The sequence below is a fragment of the Artemia franciscana genome, chromosome 1, assembly GCF_032884065.1.
Source record: "Artemia franciscana chromosome 1, ASM3288406v1, whole genome shotgun sequence".
NCBI classification, from domain to species: Eukaryota; Metazoa; Arthropoda; class Branchiopoda; order Anostraca; family Artemiidae; genus Artemia; species Artemia franciscana.
In genome coordinates this window covers 39019259-39038002 of record NC_088863.1, presented here as the reverse complement: position 1 = coordinate 39038002, position 18744 = coordinate 39019259, and the positions used below count along the sequence as shown (strand labels likewise).

Below are 18744 nucleotides of genomic sequence, written 5' to 3'. Positions count from 1 at the left end.
TCGTTTACCAGTGAGCCGGGTCGCTCCTTGCTACAGTTTGTTACCACGAACCGTTTGAAAAAATACATTATGCCCACATCGCACATGTCAGATGAATAATCAGACCTGAAATAAAAACAACAGTGTTAGAATACTGTTATCGTAGTCCCCCTCTACAAACCACCGTAAAGGCCATAGTTTCTTTTATGTTTTACTGAAAGCGAAATCTGTTTTAATCATTTCTTGTTTTTTCATCATATGATTGAAAAATAACAAATTGCTTAAACTTCCAGGAATACTTTTTTATGTTATATTTCATTGTCTTTGAAACGATCAATATATTTTTATGGCAGTTGCTATTAACCAAGTGACATATAGCAATCGCAAATTCTGTCGGTCTGTCTGTTGGTCTGTCTGTCTGTCGTTCTGTCTGTCTGTCGGTCCCGGTTTTGCTACTTTAGGTACTTGCAGGTAAGCTAGGACGAGGAAATTTGGCAAGTGTACCAGGGACCGGACCAGACTAAATTAGAAATAGTCTTTTCCCGATTTGACCATCTGGAAGAGTGGGGGGCCGGTTAATTCGGAAAAAATAGAAAAAATGAAGTATTTTTAACTTATGAGCGGGTGATAGGAACTTAATGAAATTTGATGTTTGGAATGATATTGTGTCTCAGAGCTCTTATTTTAAATCCTGACCAGATATGATGACATTGGGGGGGGGGAGTTGGGAGGGGAAAACCTAAAACTTGGAAAACACTTAGAGTGGAGGGATCGGGATGAAACATGGTGGGAAAAATAAGAACAAGTCCTAGATACATGATTGACGTAACTGGAACGGATCCGCTCTCTTTGGGGTAGTTGGGGGGTGGGGGGTTTAATTCTGAAAAATTAGAAAAAATGAGGTATTTTTAACTTACGAACGGGTGATCGGATCTCAATTAAATTTGATATTTAGAAGGATATCGTGTCTCAGCGCTCTTATTTTAAATACCGACCGGATATGGTGACATTTGGGGGGGGAATTGGGAGGGGGAAACCTAAAACTTGGATAACACTTAGAGTGGAGAGATCGGGATGAAACTTGATGGAAAAATAAGCACAAGTCCTAGATACATGATTGACGTAACTGGAACGGATCCGCTCTCTTTGGGGTAGTTTGGGGGGGGGGGTTAATTCTGAAAAATTAGAAAAATGAGGTATTTTCAACTTACGAACGGGTGATCGGATCTCAATTAAATTTGATATTTAGAAGGATATCGTGTCTCAGAGCTCTTATTTTAAATACCGACCGGATATGGTGACATTTGGGGGGGGGGGGGGAATTGGGAGGGGGAAACCTAAAACTTGGATAACACTTAGAGTGGAGAGATCGGGATGAAACTTGATGGAAAAATAAGCACAAGTCCTAGATACATGATTGACGTAACTGGAACGGATCCGCTCTCTTTGGGGTAGTTGGGGGGGGGGGGGTTAATTCTGAAAAATTAGAAAAAATGAGGTATTTTTAACTTACGAACGGGTGATCGGATCTCAATTAAATTTGATATTTAGAAGGATATCGTGTCTCAGAGCTCTTATTTTAAATACCGACCGGATCTGGAGACATCTGGGGGGGAATAGGGAGGGGGAAACCTAAAACTTGGAAACACTGAGAGTGGAGATATCGGGATGAAACTTGATGGAAAAATAAGCACAAGTCCTAGATACATGATTGACATAACCGGAACGGATCCGCTCTCTTCGGGGTAGTTGGGGGGGGGGGGGTTAATTCTGAAAAATTAGAAAAAATGAGGTATTTTTAACTTACGAACGGGTGATCGGATCTCAATGAAATTTGATATTTAGAAGGACATCGTTTCTCAAAGCTCATTTTTTAAGTCGCGACCGGATCTGGTGCATTGGGGGGAGTTTGTGGTGGGGGAACCTAAAATGATGGAAAACGCTTAGATTGGAGGGATCGGGATGAAACTTGATGAGGAAAATAAGAAGAAGTCTTAGATACGTGATTTACATAATTGGAACGGATCTGCTCTATGGGGGGGGGGGGGTATTTCTGAAAAATTAGAAAAAATGACGTATTTTCAACTTACGAAGGAGTGATCGGATCTTAATGAAATTTCATATTTAGAAGGACCTCATAACTCAGATCTCTTATTTTGAATCTCAACCGCATCCAGCGTTATTGGGGGGGGGCAGTTGGGGGGTACCGGAAATCTTTGAAAATACTTAAAGCGGTGAGATTAGGATGAAACTGGATGGGAAGAATAAAAACCTGTCTAAGATACGTGACTGACATAACCGGACCGGATCTGCTCTCTTTGGTGGAGTGGGGGGGGGGGGGTAATTTTGAAAATTGAGGTATTTGTAACTTACGAAAGGGTGACCAGATCTTAATGAAATTTGATATTTAGAAGGATCTTGTGCTTTAAAGCTGTAATTTTAAATTCCGACCAGATCCTGTGACATTGGGAGGATTGGAGGGGGAAACCGGAATTCTTGGAAAACGTGAAAATTGGGGTATTTTTATCTTACGAATAGGCGATCGGATCTTAATGGAATTTGATATTTAGAAGGAATTCATGTCTCAGAGCTCTTATTTAAAATACCGACCAGATCTTTTGACATTGGGGGGAGTTGGAGGGGAAAATATTGGAAAACACTTTGAGTGGAGGAATCGGGATAAAGCTTGGTGGATAGAATAAGCAAATGTCCTTGATATGTGATTGACGGAACCGTACTGGATTTGCTCTCTTTGGGGGAGTTGGGGGAGGGGTTCAGTGATTTGGCGAGTTTGGTGCTTCTGGACGTGCTAGGACGATGAAAATTGGTAGGCGTGTCAGGGAGCTGCACAAATTGACTTGATAAAGTCGTTTTTACAGATTCAACCATCTGGGGGGCTGAAGGGAGAGGAAAAATTAGAAAAAATTAGGTATTTATAACATATGAGTGGGTGATCGGATCTTAATGAATTTTGATATTTAGAAGGACATCGTGACTCAGAGCTCTTATTTTAAATCCTGACCGGCATTAAGCCTCTTATTTTCCTTTTAAATCAATCTATTGATTCATAGAATTTTGTTAGAGCTCATACCATATGATCTCTTGGCTGTTAGCTCTTCATGCCTCGTCACAAGTGCCATATGAGCTCTTAGCTCTTGTTATTTGTCTGTCCTGTAATAAATCGTCATCGATGCTTTCTTCCTTTTAATCAGATTCATTTCAAAAGTATGGGAAAATAATTAACGAATCAATTATTGGTTCGGCAATTCAAAATATTTTTTAGGCAAACTAAACAAATTGCTTCAAAATTACCTATTGTACTTTAAATTTTTTACTTAAATATTAATTTTGCCTATTTCGAACGAAGTTTAGTCTAAAGCTAAAGCGTTGACAAAAAGTGTTCCTTTTAAATTATGAAAATAACAAAAAATGTCCTATTCAAATGATAATTGACTAAATTGAAAGTCACAGATGTATTCACTCTAAAAAATTCTTAATTTTTTTCCTCAAGATTTGTTAAGTATTGTAACGTTTTGTCGTTGATGTCATGACAACTGATTTCAGCTTTCTGAAATATATATCCTTTTCAGCAAAGCGCAAATCGCACCCTAGTGGCGGTTTGAATTGGATTAGAGGGGACCTTATCCCAGGTCATATTTGTCCTCATTTCTGATTGTTTTAGGTTGATTGCTCATTTTAATTTTTGTTTGTTTTAGGTTTAACATTTTCATTCAAAATAATTTCTGTTTCCTGAAAGTATCGAATTATATCCATACACTCTACTTCCGATCGTCTTAGGTTTTAATATTGTTCGTTATCTTTTTTTAATGCTTTAAAAAAATAACTTTCTAAAGAATCCTCAGAAGATCATGGAGGGGATTAGTCTCCTCCTCCTCATTCTCTTTGGTATGAGAAGCAATGTTAAAAATGATTAACCTTTTATTGTCCTTTTAAATTTCCAACTTAGTGGAATGGTCCCAGGTTAGAATGTTAGTTTGCTTCGCTGAAGGAATTCATTGATCAGCATTTTAAACGTGATGTTATTGTAGAGGACTGACGTCATACATTAGATACCTTTTCCTTAGTGGTTTGGATATTCTGCGGCATTTTGCAAGGCGCAGACTGTATTCGAGGGAGAATATTCCAGTTTTAGGAGTCCATTTACTTAGTCTCTTATGGAGTATTCTAGTGCTGTCAGTTTTTTGGTTGTTAAAGGGTATATGTGTAATCTATGAGATCTGGAATAAATAACAAGAATAAAGAAGTTAATGATACCCTGAATGTATACCCAAGAATGTAGTCACCAAAAGATTACACAAGTTTTCTTTAATTTAGAGCAAGAGAGAAGAGATTGGGTGGTAAGCAGTGGTAGTCATGGATATATTAATGCCATTAATGTTCAACACATCTCTGAATCCAGTGCTTTTTCAGTGATGGGAAAAGATGTATTTTGTAGGCTGAATCCTAAATTGTTCATTGCTTTTCGACATTAGTTTCTAGTTAAACAGCTTCAAAAGATGTGGTACCCGCACATAGTGGGAGGAAAGGATATGTAGAGTAGTAGTCTAAATTCCAAATAAGCCTGGCATGCCACTCCTACAAGGAAGTTTTAATCTTACTCTTACATTTTTTGCTAACTCGTTTTGAAAATCAGCTTTTAATGGGAGAGAGGGGGATTAGCCATAGGATTAGTCAAAAAGATTCCATAGAAAAGAATGAAAAATTTAGGTGTACTTGTCTATGTTTTCTTGTAATTAAAAGTTCTTTTACTCAAAGTAAAGAAAATTTAAACCACTGGGCTTATTCAAAATTTAACCTAAAACCAATAGAAAGTACAACGAGCGAAGAAACCAACCTCAAAGCAAACAGGAATTACAACAAATAGTTATGATATTGCATTTCAAGACTTCTCAAAAGGCTAGAGTGACAATTGTACCTTAATAAATAAAAACCAATTGCTTGGAAAGTTTTGTTTAGACAATTTATTTTTTCTATAGCCTATATTTGAAAGGAAGGAAAATGCGACAAAAATAAGGGTATTTTTAAAGTAGCTAAGTGAAATTAAATACCACAGATGTTTTATTCTATTTCAAGTAAAGTGCAAATGGTGGTTTAGGCCTTTGGGGTGTTCGAGAGGGGATATGACTATAGAACTTGTTGCATGTTCTGTTTGTTTGTATTGCATTGTTCAATACAAAAAACACAAGTAAAATAAACACACAAAAAAAATACAAACACAAGTGTGTGCATTGTTCAGTATAATTTATGGTTTTTAGGTTTCTTTTAGTTACAACTATTAACTGCTTGGTTGCATTTTCTGCTCTTTTTATGTTTGAAATCCTGTGCAAGCTGTTTTTTTCTCGTTTTAATGTATAATTTCGCTCTTTACTTTTCACGGACATGTTTTTTTTATATATTTTTCTGCATTTTTCAGGCCATTGTTTTAAATCCTGCGTTTGGTCATAATACCCATCTTGAGATATTTATACGACAGTATTTCGGAATGAAGGGGGGCAAAGGGCGGTGAAAAATGGGGACGTTTCTGTCTGCCCAGTTTCATTAATCCTAAGTACAAATCTGAAAAAAGTAAAATGTAAAATATCAATATTGTGTTTAACATAATACTGTTTAATTAAATGAGTGGATGAGATGTTGTCTTTTAATCAAAAGGTACAGTGTTCTAAGCTGACCATGGTAACGAAGAGTGAGAAGGGTAAACATAACCTGGCTATTTCAAGGGCAAGGGCCTTCTTGCCTCTTTCCTATATCATTTCCTTCATCGTGGTCGTGGACACCATACATATAAACTTTCCTCCTCAAGAAAAATTCTCTCGTGGAAAATCCCTTCCCCACTCCAAAAAAATTGATCCGATTTCTGAATAACAAATACTATATGTAAACAATGGGAAAATAGCATAAATTACAGCCATTTCTTCAGGGATTGTGGGGGTGATGTCATCCCCAGAGATATAGTTATCGGACCTTTCAACTATACTGAACCAGATGGCTACTCAATCTTTTTGGTCTTGTAAAAAGGGCACCAGAACTTCTGATTTCCGTTCAAATTAGCCCTCTCTCTATCTTCTAGGGTAATTGGTTCTACGGGCCTACTATCACCCCCGGAAAAAACAACAACACTGGCAAAAAAATCTTCATCTTTGTGGATAGTATCTGAAATGTTGAATTTTGTTGAGATCACTTAACGTTTTGGGTTTCCCCCCTCCCCTTTTCAAAAACTAAACAAACATTCTCACTCTCGTAGCTTCTTATTGATAGTATTGATTATAAGGAATTTTCAGTATTTGGAATCAGCTTAAATAGATAGATAGATAGATAAGTGTATTTTAAAAGCCCAAGGGCCATATACACACAAAAATATAAATAAGTAATAAACAAGCAAGGCAATTAAACAACAGTACAAATTACAAGCACACACAAACAGAATACAATGCGAAAATACCTAATCTAACGATAAAATAAATAAATCATGTAAACCTTTTCTTCTTACTAAGGATTTATCTATATACACTCCCACTCGAAATTATAAATATTAATTTTTTTAGAGTTCAGGCTATTATTGGGGCGAGTCGCTCCTTAATTACAGTTTGTTACCATGATACGTTTGATTAATTTAAAAAAGAACTTTCTCCAGAAATGATGTTTTTTAAAGAAAAGCTAGGAGCTACATTAAACCAAAGACGAGCAAAAATAAAGTCAGTAGCAGTTCAAGTCTAAAATGAATATAAATCATTACCAATAAATAAGTGAAACTTAAAACAAGTAGAAAAATTTAATAAGTAATTAAGTTAAACTTAAAACGAACAAAAACTACGGAAAACAGGAGTATGCCTATTTCTAACGCCCCATATGTCACTTGAATTATTATTCAATTTTATTTCCACTTGTCTTAGGTTTAATATAGCTCTTTACTTTTCTTTGGAATACTTTCTTTTGGAAAAAAGTTTTTAAAATTAATTTCTGTTTGTTTTAATTGACATAGCGTTTTTATTGGTTATGAAAAGGAATATTTGCAAATCTTTTTTTCAATTTTTCTCCTTCAGAATAAAGATTTTGGCTTGCTATTTATATCTATTGGACAAAATGTTTAATAAATTTTGATGAAAATTATACTATAAAACTTTGGGCGGATTTACACGTACAACATTATTCAAATAAATGAATTGCAAATCAGCATAATCTTTGGGCTTCTATAGAGTTGCTGCCATTCTGACCATAATCATGTTACAAATCTGAATATAGACGGATGCTAACCGAACATTGCTCTCAACATTCTCTAAAAGTTTCAGCTTCAATCCCTTAGACGTCCTTGAGATGTTGCAGATAAACGTTTTTGACAACTTTGAATGTATATTGGCTAGTGTCTTTTGATTTAGTTCAACATCTCCTCAATATGCCATGCAAGTCTTAACTTAATACCCTTTTCCGTTCTTGAGATATTGCAGATAGAATGTTTTTTCCACCATTTTGATGCTTGTATTGTTTGATGACTTCATTAAGTTATATTTATAATACGTGAATAGGTATAAAAACGCTTAAACATTTCTCTGTTGTTTCATTGCCGTGCTAGCTACAAATAAATAAAACAATAAAAAAAATACTACCCAGGCAAAGTTATTGAAGGTGTTTTCCTTGTTGTTAAAGGTGAGGGGGGTGCAATGGTGATTCCAATGGCGTAGGTACCTTTCGTTTGATCCAACACCATTGCCAAGATGTTTCTGTAAAGATTTTTCCAGGATTTTCGGAGTGTGGGGGGGGGAAGTCTACAAAAAGAATTTTTTTAAATGAATCAAAAAATTTGTTTTGTATAAATTTTTATTATGGTTTTACGAGTCAGACCATTGCTTTTATTTCGAGGAAACCACGTAACCACTCCCCCCCCCCCCTGTATACGACCTTGGGTTTCTGGCTCTTTTTCAAAACTCCTTTAAGCTTGTTTTCAAAATAACATTTAATTATGAAGATTAATCGAAATATACCATTTCTTAATCAGCTTTAAATAACGGTTCTTTCTCATTATCCATTTTTTTAAACGTGTTTGTAACCTTTCGGTTGCTCCTGGCCGGTGCCCGCTTTTTACTAGGTTGCGGCTGTCGCTGCAACAATATTAGGAGAATATAACCATGTTTTAGCAGCTGTGTTTTTTTCTATGCAAGGAAGAATTAGCATAGGTCCCCTAAAACTAGTAAACTGAGTTTAGCATAAAACTTCGATGTATTCTTGTATCCACAAAAAAACTTATTTTTTGAAAAACAAAATAGTGTATGTTTCTTCTGGAGGTTATAAGCCATAAATAGAAGGTGCTAGTTGCTCAGTTTAGAGTGTTGCATTACATTTTAATTAAATAATAATAATAATAATAATGTGCTATGAACTACCGTGGCTTTCATTACGATTTTGTTGTTTAGAAACAGGACAAATTTTGAAACCGTGTTTTCCCCCTTTGTTCCTTAAAGTCAATGGCTAATTCCATTGAGCGGAAGTAATGTGTAATTTGTCTCATTAGGCACGAAACGGAGTCTACATACAAGGCAGATTTTTTCATTAGAGAAATGGGAAAAACAGCGTCGAAATACTGCTACTACTACTACTACTACTAATATATATATATATATATATATATATATATATATATATATATATATATATATATATATATATACCTTTCGATGACTTAGCCACCCATTTGGCCCAGGGCGTACCCTCAGGCTTAGGCTGCGTCAGATCATAATTGCCGGATAGCCATTTTAATAAGAATGGTCAGTTAGTAAAAAAACAAGAAACAAAAAAAAAGAAAATAAAAACGCACATCGAGAACCTACGTGGTCCGTAGAGTACAGGGCAAGGGTTTAAAATTATCGAAGTAATCCATATAACACAAAATATTAATATATATTTCTAACAGATGGGCGGAAACGTTATGCTTTGCTGTTTCGGTCATACAAGGACTTTCAATCTGCACGATACATGGGCCCAAATTGAAATTCTTTGCCCAATGCCCTCCTCGAACTCCGCCTCCAAAAATGTCCCGAATATATGCCTAATGTACCTCTTGTGACTAACGAGCATCAGATATTTCACGGGTAATGACTATATGATTAATGGGTAATAACTAATTTTAAAAAAAGTGAAGTTTTTGGAGGGACAGAAAAACTAACAAGCAAAGGCAAATATCGTCATTTGGTTTGTTTACACTAGTTTTATCAATTTATATTAGATAGATTGTGAAGGAGCAATGTTTGTCCGTTTCGAGTTTCAACTTCGCTCTTTACTTCCCTGCGAACAACTTTGTTAAAAAAAAAAATAATCTTTACCCGTTTTAATTTAAATTTAATGTTGAAGCAACACCAATGTGATCTTTTTCTCTGGAGGGCGGTAGCCCCCCTCATATACGGAATAATTTTGTTCTTTTTAAGTTTTAATGTTGCTCGTTACTTCCAGTTGATTTTTTTTATGTAATTTGTGACGGTTTTTCGAAAAATGCTAGGAAATCCCCCTCCCCTTGTAAGATTTCTCCTGGAAAACTCCCAGGAACTTTCCTTGCCATGGAAAACTCTTCCCGTCTAACTCCCCCTGAAAGCTATAGTGCCCTTTTTAATAATCGAAAGTGATTGGAGGGCAACCAGCCCCCACCCCCCCCATGCTCGTTATTTCGCCCTAACAAATCCAATAAAAATTTTGAAATAGCCATTTTTTCAACGTAGTTAAAAGCTCCAGTAATTATGTCTTTGAGGATGACAGCCTCCCACTTCCTTCAGGGCAAGAGTTGTAAAGTATGTTTCGGGGGCATTTAGTTGTTTCTATGAAGAGGATAATCGTATAAACTTCGGAGGAGGCTCATTGGATTGGAAACATAAGTTCTATTGCCCTTTTTAAGAGTCAAAAGCTAACGGAGGACAACCAGCCTCCCCCATAAGCCTTTCATGCCCCAAAACACATCCGATCAAAATTTTAGGAGGGCTATTTTGTTCAGTATTGTTGAAAGGTCCAGTAATTATTGGTTTGGGGATTTCAACTTCCCCAAAGTCCTCAGGACAAGGACTGTAAGTCAGGCAGTTCGTTCATTGTTTACGAGCATATTTGCTCGTATACTATACGAACATTTTTGAACTATACATCCCAAAAAGACGAAGGATATTCAGATGAGTCTTTCAGAGAACGTTGAGTGTTGAATTAAACCAAAACAATTTATGTATATATGGATTGTCAAAATGGCAGGGAATGATCAAAAAGGCAGTATTTGCATGCTACCATTATTACCACTACCCCAACACTACTCCATTTACAATATTGGGACAAATTTGAACTAATTGAAGGTAAGGTTTGAAGTAACTGCAGGTTAACTTAATTTTTCAGGTCAATTTGAGCAAGTATACAATTAAATTAAACAATACTATTTGTGTCAGGATTAATAATATTTGTGTCAGCCTACGTCATTAAAAACGAACAGAAATTAATTTTAAAAACTTTCCCCCCAAATCATGCTTCTCAAAGAAAAGTAAAGAGCCCTGTTAAACAAAAAATGAGCAGAAATAAAGTCAAATAATCTTCCAAGCGTAAAACTACCACAAATCACCATCAATAAATAAATGAAACCCAAAACGAACAGAAATTACAATAAATAACCGAGTCAAACTCAAAGCGAGTAGAAATTAACATGAGTAGGGCTGACAACCCAAATGCCCTCTCAAGAACTAAAAATAATTTGCACTTTACTGAATTAAAGAAAAAATAACAAGTTATTTTAACTGATAGTAAGGAGCAGCATTAAAACTCAAAACAACAGAAATAATTCGTATAAAAAGGGGTTGCCCCCTCCTCAATACCTTGCTCTTTACGTTAAAGCTTTTAGTACTTTTAAAAAATCTGTCTAATATAATTAAACGGCCCATGTGTTTCAGGAGCCGTTCTTAAAACATGGAACGAAAGTCAAACTTTAGCATGAAGAGCAAGGTATTGAGGGAGGGCAGCCCCTTCATATGTGAAATAATTTCTGTACGTTTTATGTTTTAATGTTGCTTGTTACTTTCAGTTAAAAAACTTGTTTTTTAAAATTGAATTTCGGATCGTTTTTCAAGTGATGCCGGTAAATCTTACTCATCTTCCATGAAAAATATCCCCTCCCTTCACGGCAAACTCCTCCATTGAAATTTCCCCACACTTAAAATACCCCCCCCCCCCCCCGTGAAATATCTTGGGGACGATTCAGCTTGAAAAATTCTTCTTAACATACTTTCGTTTGAAAAAGACTTTAATTTCTATTCGTTTTCTTGATCACTCCGGAAATCCCCTCTTCCGTGGAAATATTTTCCCAGGAATCCAAACTCGCTGAAAAAAGCCACCAGATAATTTTTCCAGAACATTTCAGCACGCTAGGAAGTCGGTCAAATCCCCCTAGTGTAAAATTCCCCTGGAAAGTTCACCCCCGGAAATTCCTCTCTTCACGGAAAATTCTCCCTATGGAAATCCACCCCAGCACAAAATTCCCTCCCCGAAAAATGTCTGTATACTTCCCAAAATACTATACGTAAACAATGGGCAAATTTTATAACTTATAGGCTCCTCACGACGGACTATGGGGGCCATGTTACTCCTAAAGATATAATTATTGGATCTTTCGACTATGCTGAACAAAATGTCTATCTCATAATTTCGGTCAGACAACTTTGGAAAAAAACGGACGTGGGAGAAAGGCTAGTTGCCCTCCAATCTTTTTGGTCACTTAAAAACGACACTAGAACTTTTAAGTTCCGTTCGAACGCATTATCTCCTGATCTCCTAGGACTATTATTTTGATACGATCACCCGTGGGGAAAAACCAAATAAACACGCATCCATGATCTTTCTTCTGACAAAAAATTGCAAAATTCCGCATTTTTGTATATAGGAGCCAGAAACTTCTACTGTAGAGTTCTCTGATACGCTGATTCTGATGGTGTGATTTTCATTAAGATTTCTTAACTTTTATAGGTTTTTCACCTTTTTCTAAAATTAGGTAAATTTTCTGAGGCTAGTAACTTCAGATGGATAACGCTAAACTTGATTAATCTTATATATTTGGAATCCTAGGCAGCACAATCCCTGACTAAGTAAAGAACAATTTTGGCACAATTATTTTTTTTTTTTTTGTGGTTTGTTTGTCTTATACCTGTGCACTTCGTATCGAAGGAGCTGTCAGAGAAACTTCAAAAAGGGTGCATTCGATTGGAAATTGAAAGGGCTAGTGCCCTTCTTAATAGTCAAAAGTGATTAGAAGGCAAGTAACCCCCCTCCGACGCTCACCATTTTGCCATACATATCCAATCAAACTTTTGACATTGTCATTTTGTTCAACGTAGTTGAAAGGTCTGAAAATTATGTCTTTGAGGATGACACCCCCCCCACATAGCCCTCAGGGCATAGGTTTTAAGTTATGCCCTTGGAGCATTTAAGGTTTTATTAGAAAGTGTTGTTGTAGAAACTTCAAAAAGGGCTCATTCAATTGGAAATTGAGAGGGCTAGTGCTCTTTGAATAACCGAAAGTAATTGGAAGGTAAATGCCCCAAACGCCCATCATTTTCCCTTACACTTCCGATCAGAATATTGAATAGCCATTTTGTTCAACGTAGTTGAAAGGTCTGGAAATTATGTCTTTAAGGGTAACCATGCCCTCCCACGGCCCTCAGGATGAGGGTTATAAGTTAGGCCCTTGGGGAATATAAGGTTTTAAAAAAAGCATTGTCGTAGAAACTTCAAAAAGGGCTCATTCGATTGGAAATTGAGAGGACCAGTGCCCTTTTCATTAATTGAAATTGATCGGAGGGCACATGCCCCCCACGCCCATCATTTCCCTAAACACTTTCAAGCAAAACTAGCCTAGGGGCAAGGGTTTTAAGTTATGTCCCGGGGGCATTTAAGGTTTTTATTGAAGGGATGGTTGTATAAACTTTATAGGAGGCTCATTTGGTTGAAAATTGGAAGTTTGGAAGTTCCATTTTAAGTGTCAAAAGTGATGGAGGGCAGATAGCCACCCCCCCCACGACTGCCACTCTTCACCAAACTAATCTGATTTAAATTATGAGATAGTGATTTTGCTCAAAATAGTCCAAAAAACATATAACAAAGCCTCTAGGGTTGACATAACCACTCAGTGCCCTGGGGATATGGTTGTAAGTCATACCCTTGGAGCATATAAGGTTTTTATAGAAAGGGTGGTCGTATAAGCTTCAAGTGGGGCTCATTTGATTTGAACTCGGAAGTTACAGTGCCCTTTTTAACAGTCAAAAGGGATTTGAGAGCAACCCCCACCCCTCCAACGGTCACCATTTCCCCACAGATATGCTATCAAAATTTGGAGATAGCGATTTTGTTCATTACAGTTGAAGGATCCGGAAATTAGGCCCCCGCCCTACAGCTGTCAGGGCAAGGGATGTAAGTTATTATATCCCGGAAGTTTATAAGGTTTTTATAGAAAGAGTGGTCGTATATACTTCGGAAGAGGCCGTTTTAAGAGTCAAAGTGATTAAAGTGCAGGTACCCCTCCCCCCAACACGTCGTGTTTTCCCGAAATGCATCGAATAAAAAAAATGAGAGTCATTTTATTCAAAATAATCCGAAGATCGGTTGATACAAATCAAGACGTTGATATAAATCACGAGAGCCGGGGGGGGGGGAGAGGTGGTGAAGAGACTAAGTTATGCCGCGTGCCAATTAAGGTTTTTGTGTAAGGGATGGCTGTTTAACTTAAGAGAGACCCATTTGGTTGAAAATAGAAAGTTCTAGTTCCTTTTTAAGCTGCCAAAGTGATGGAGGGCATTTAGCCTTTCCCTCTCTGACAACCCCTATTTTCACCAAACGTATCTGATTGAAACTATGGGAAAGTGATTTTATTCAAAATAGTCCAAAGAACATATAATGACACCTCTAGGGTTGACACAACCACCCTAATGCCGTGGGGATAGTGTTGCAAGTTATGCCATGAAGGCATTTAAGGTTTTTATGGAATAGGCGGTCGTGTAAATTTCAGATACGGCTTATTTGAATTGAAATTAGAAGTTATAGTGCCCTTTGTAAGAGTCAAAGTGATCCCTCTCCACGCTCATCATTTCCCTAACACTTCCAATCAAAATTTGGAGATAACAATTTTGTTCAACGCTGTTGAAGGATACGGAAATTATGTCTGTGAGGAAGACATCCCCCTCCCCCTACAGGTCTAAGGACAAGGGTTGTAAGTTATGCCGTGAGGGCATATAAGGTTCTTATAGTAAGGGTGGTCGTATATGCTTTGGAGGGGACTCATTGGATTGGTGATCAGAAGTTCTAGTGCCCTTTTTAAGAGTCAAAGTGATCAGAGCACATCTACCCCTCCCACCATGCACACACAAACACGTCGTTTTTTCCCGAGATGCCTGAGACAGTCGTTTTACTCAAGTAGTCCAAAGATCATATAACAAGGTTTTTGAGATTGATACAAACCACCAGAGCCTGGGGGCTAGGATTGTAAGTTATGCCCTTGGGGCATTTAAGATTCTTATGAAAGGTGTGATTGTAAAAACTTTAGAGGTGGCTCATTTGGTCGAAATTGGAAGTTTTAGTTCCTTTTTAAAAGTCAATAGTGATTTAGGTCAACTAGCCCCCCCCCCCAACTACCGCTCTTTTCACCAATTGCATCTGATTGAAATTGTGCAATGGCAATGTTGTTTAAAATAGTCCAAAGAACATATAACAATGCCTTCGGGGTTGGCGCAACCTCCCCCCAGAGGCCAGGGGCAAGGGCTTTAATTATGCCCGTTGGGTCCAATCCCTCCCCGACGCCCATTAACAGCATCCAACTTCCCATAACGAACATCCAAAAAAAAGTTTTGAGATATCAGTTTTTTCAGCATTGTTGAAAGGTTCAGTAATTATGCGTTTGGGGATGTCAACCTCCCCCCCCTGAGGCGTCAAGGCAAGGGCTGCAACTTCTGCAATTTATTCATTGTTTACATATAGTATATGCTATTGAAAAAGTTAGGCATGTTTGACTTATACATTCCTAAAATACTAAGGGTATTAAGATGTGTCTTTCAGGGAATGTTGAGGGGAGCATTGAACCCCCCCCCCCTCAACATTCATAACTCATACTTTAAATCAATACACGTTAAATCATAACATATGGGTTGTCAAAAGGGTGTAACTCAAGAATGACTAAGTATATTAATCTGGAATTTTCAGGAAATGATAAGGGAGAGGATCAATTGACCAAAAAGGCAATATTTGCACACTACTACTACTACTGCTGCTGCTTTTACTTCTAACACAAGTACTATTACTACTACCAATACTATAACTAAAACAACTACTTCTGTAGCAAGTACTTCTAAGGCTGAGGATATTCAAAAGAATATCTGGGAAATATTGAGGGGAAAGTTGAACTAAACCAAAACATACAATATGTATACAGATTGCTGATACGGTTTACCTGTAGTATTTTTGGAACGTATCATATCAAGAGGAAACTTCAGGGGCATCATGAGTGGGATGTTCAGTTGACCAAAAGGCAAAATGTACCTGTTACTACTGCTATTAATACTACTGCTACTACTGTTACTACTTATAATTATGCACTATTACTGCTATTACTGTTCCTACTACTACTGTGATACTAGTACAATTAAGGCTACACGTATGAAGGTGACAATTTGACAGAATATTGAGGGGGAATTTGAACTAAATCAAAACATACTATGCACATGCAGAATGTCTAAAGGGTGTATCTCATTAATTGATTTGGGTATGAAGTTGAAACTTTCGGAGAATACCTGAAGGGGAAGATCAATTTACACAAAGGTAATATATGCATGTCGCTGTAAATATACTAATACCCCTGCTACTTTTCCATGTGGTACTACTGCTACTAAACTACTCCAACTACTACTTCAATTGCAACAACTTGTAAAGTTTGGATTATCAAACAGTTCGTGGTAATGTTGAACTGTAGTTAGGAGCGACCCGGCTCAATAGTAAACGAAACTCTAAAAAACGAAATTTTGATACTAATAGATACATCAAAAGAATCAGATTTGTATACTGATTTTAAATATATAAGTTTCATTAAATTTAGTCTTACTCATCAAAAGTTACGAGCCTAAGAAAATTTGCCTTGTTTTGGAAAATAGGGGGAAACACCCCCTAAAAGTTATATGATCTTAACAAAAATCACACCATCGCATTCAGCGTATTAGAGAACCCTACTTTAGAAGTTTCAAGCTCCTATCTACAAAAATGTGGAACTTGGTATTTTTTGCCAGCAGACCGATCACGGGTGCGTGTTTATTTGTTTTTTTTTCAGGGGTGATCCTATCGACCAAGTGGTCCTAGAATGTAGCGGGAGGGCTCATTCTAACGTAAATTAAAGGTTCTAGTGCCCTTTTTAAGTGACCAAAAAAATGGAGGTACCTAGGCCCCCTCCCACGCTATTTTTTTCCCAAAGTCAACGGATCAAAATTTTGAGATAACCATTTTTTTTTAAACATAGTCGAAAAACATAATAACTATATCTTTGGAGATGACTTACTCCCCCACAGTCCCCGGGGGAGGGGCTGCAAGTTACAAACTTTAACCAGCGTTTCAAACAGTTCGTGGTAACGAACTGTAGTAAGGAGCGACCCGGCTCAATAGTAACCAAAAGTCTAAAAAATGGAATTTTGGTACCAATAGCTACATCAAAAGAATCGCATTTTGATGTTGATTTTAAATATATAAGTTTCATCAAGTTTAGTCTTACCCATCAAAAGTTACGAGCCTGAGAAAATTTGCGTTATTTTAGAAAATAGGGGGAAACACCCCCTAAAAGTCATAGAATCTTAACGAAAATCACACCATCAGATTCAGCGTATCAGAGAACCCTACTGTAGAAGTTTCAAGCTCCTATCTATAAAAATGTGGAATTTTATTTTTTTTTTGTCAGAAGGCAGATCACGGATGCGTGTTTATTTGTTTTTTTGTTTGTTTTTTTTTTGTTTTTTTTTTCCCAGGGGTGATCGTATCAACCCAGTTGTCCTAGAATGTTGCGAGAGGGCTCATTCTAACGGAAATGAAAAATTCTAGTGCCCTTTTTAAGTGACCAAAAAAATTGGAGGGCACCTAGGCCCCCTCCCACGCTAATTATTTTCCCAAAGTCAGCGGATCAAAATTCTGAGATAGCCATTTTATTCAGCGTAGTCGAAAAACCTTATAACTTTGTCTTTGGGGACGACTTACTCCCTCACAGTCCCCGTGGGAGGGGTTACAAGTTCAAAACTTTGACCAGTGCTTCCATATAGTAATGGTTATTGGGAAGTGTACAGGCGTTTTCAGGAGGATTTTTTGGTTGGAGGCAGGGGTTGAGAAGAGGGGGATATGCTGGGGGAACTTTCCATCGAGGAATTTGTCATGGGGGAAGAAAATGTCAATGAAGGGAGCGCAGGATTTACTAGCATTACTTAAAAAAAACAATGAAAAAGTTTTTTTTCAGCTGGAAGTAAGCAGCAGTATTAAAACTTAAAACGAACAGAAATTATTACCCATGTGAGGGTCTCACCTCCTCCTAATACCTCGCTCTTTACGCTAAAGTATTTTTAGTAATTTCAGCTATTTATTCTGCGGCTTTTGTGAATTCTTAATGAATCCAATTCTTAATGAATTGGGACAAAATTTAAGCTTTAGTGTAAAGAGCGAGGTACTGACGAGGGGGCGAACCCCCTCATATATGTAATAAAAACATAAGAATACAAAAGTTCTTTACGTAAGCTAATTTATAAGTTACGTATATCTTTTACTTATAAAAAGATTCGTAAAAAATTAAAAGTTCTAGTTGCCTTTTTAATTAACCGAAAATCGGAGGGCAACTAGGCTTCCTCCCCCGCTCTTTTTTTCTCGAAATCATTCGATCAAAAATTATGAGAAAGCCATTTAGCAAAAAAAAAAAAAAAAAAAAAAAAATACAAATTTCGTTTTATTTATTCCTCTGTGGAGAGCCAAAATCAAAACATGCATTGATTCAAAAACGTTCAGAAATTAAATAAAAAAAACAAGTTTTCTAAATGAAAGTAAGGAGCGACATTAAAACTTAAAACGAACAGAGATTACTCCGTATATGAAAGGGGCTTTTCCTTCTCAACGCCCCGCTCTTTACGCTAAAGTTTTTTTTACTGTTTTTAAATGGAGAGTTAAGAGAAAGAGCCAAACTTTAGCGTAAAGAGCGGGGCGTTGAGAAGGAAAAGCCCCTTTCATATACGGAGTAATCTCTGTTCGTTTTAAGTTTTAATGTCGCTCCTTACTTTCATTTAGAAAACTTGTTTTTTTTTTATTTGATACATACAGCAATGGTTATTTGGAAGTGTACAGACCTTTTCAGGGGGATTTTTTGGTTGGGGAGGGAGGGTTAAGGAGAGAAGGCTACGTAGAAGGATCTTCCCTTGGAGGAATTTGTCATGGGAGAAGAGAAATTCCATGAAGGGGGCGTAGGATTTTCTAGCATTAATTAAAAAAAACACAATGAAAAAATAAATATGAAAAAGTATTTTTCCACTGAAAGTAAGGACTAGAATTAAAACTTAAGACAAACAGAGATTATTACACATTTGGGGGGTTCATCTCTTCCTAAATACCTCGCTCTTTACGCTAAAGTATTTTTAGTAATTTCAACTGTTTATTCTACAGCCTTTGTCATTCAGGGGTCAGTCTTAAAGACTTGGGAAAAAATTAAAGCTTTAGTGTAAAGAGCGAGGTATTAACGATGGGGCAAAC

General features: G+C 36.9%; 1 protein-coding gene across 3 annotated transcripts in view; it reads left to right on the top strand.

Moving 5' to 3' along the window:
• LOC136029340 (ceramide glucosyltransferase-like) overlaps nt 1–18744 on the top strand; it is a 111496-nt gene that overhangs the window by 23228 nt on the left and 69524 nt on the right. The window contains exon 1 of one of the 3 annotated variants that reach the window (XM_065707667.1): nt 3900–4337. The exons of the other annotated variants lie outside the window; for them this stretch is intronic. The gene's annotated coding sequence lies outside the window, so the exon portion shown is untranslated. Of the gene's footprint in view, nt 1–3899; nt 4338–18744 lie in introns of those variants that run through there. 3 annotated transcript variants of the gene reach the window in all.